Source organism: Anomalospiza imberbis, chromosome 2 (assembly GCF_031753505.1).
Source record: "Anomalospiza imberbis isolate Cuckoo-Finch-1a 21T00152 chromosome 2, ASM3175350v1, whole genome shotgun sequence".
Taxonomy (NCBI): Eukaryota; Metazoa; Chordata; class Aves; order Passeriformes; family Viduidae; genus Anomalospiza; species Anomalospiza imberbis.
In genome coordinates, this window is record NC_089682.1 from 45,190,080 (window position 1) to 45,191,571 (window position 1,492).

The following is a 1,492-nucleotide window of genomic DNA, read 5'->3' on the forward strand; positions in this document are numbered from 1 at the left end:
TTTGCCTTCTTAATTTTTCAGACATTTGTAATGTCTTTCAGGGACAAGCAGTTCAAAGATGCATAGCTGCCCTTTATTCTCTTTTCTCTTAAAATCAGAAGCTCAGTACAGAAAGAAGGCAAACTCAGCTTATATTCTGAAGATGCATCTTCTTTGACTCAATATTTGGCTATGTGTTTCTACTTTTAAACTGTAACTCAGTGTCCTTTATTTCTGTAGCAGCTTTCTTTAACATCTTAATTGTAAATCTCAGAATGTTGCTTAGATTAAACAAATTATGAAAACTCAGTAGGACAGAATGGAGCCCTATGAAATTATTCCATTTATGCTTTTATCAGTGTTTAAATCAGAAAGGTTTATGTTGACCTGTAAACTTTGGACTTTTTCATTCATGCAGATGGCCCCATTTACTTCATGTGGCTCTGCTAACAAAACTGGCAGTGCTGTCCATGTTAAAAACAAGATAAAATTCTGATTGTACTGCTCTTACTTTATTTCTACTGAGACACAATTTAATAATATTCTCATTATACTTCTGAACTCCTCTATCTGGACTGCCAAATTCAAGAGTGAAATACTTTGTCATCTTTATACTTAGCACATCACTTGATTTTAAAATGTTTATGTTTATCTTAGCAGAACAACATATAATTGACGGAAAATACCGGTTTTCAGACATTTCAGTAACTTGTTGGATCTGATGATCTCAGAAGTCCTTTCCAAGCAAAATGAATCTATTAAAGTTCACTTACAAGTGCTTTGGTGTCATATTAATGGAGGACCTATTTGGGTTTATAGCTATTAGTATATTTATCCAGTGTGAGTTTCTTTTGGGATTGCTACCATACAGAAATTGTTATTGAAACAATGTAGGGAATTAAAACTAACAGCTTGCAATGTCTTTCTTAATCAAGATAAGCTGACGTGGGACTCTACTGCCAGATCAAGAAACTGTTTTATGGTCCATTACAGGTTTGTGGGGAATATGTTTACTGATTGGACTGGGGTTTCTTATTCTTCAAGGTCATACATATTCTTAAATGTTGTAGATTTAATATTGCTGTGTCCGGGCTGTTGAAATATATTTGGGTTGATACTGGTTTTTTTTTTTTTTTTTCCTTTGGAAAAGTAATTCTTAATATGAATGATGCTTAACAAGAAATTAATTAAAGGAAAGGAATTGATGATTGACTGGTTTTGAGGGTTGTAACATGGAACCCTGTGCATTAGATACATTATTGCTCCATTACATTTTGCCTCATTATTTCATGATTGGAGCCCATAGAATCTAATCATGCACTAAACTGAAATTTTACCATCTTGCAATTTTAGAGTATTGACATCTTACCCATTAATAACTTGAAACAAAGGTTAAAAAATGCTGAAGAGGGAGAAACAAATATTGTCTGATATTGCAGGGGTCTGATTTTAATTAAAATTGCCTTTTACTTGTGAAACTGGGCTTCTGAAAACCAAAATTAAATGCTTCTAG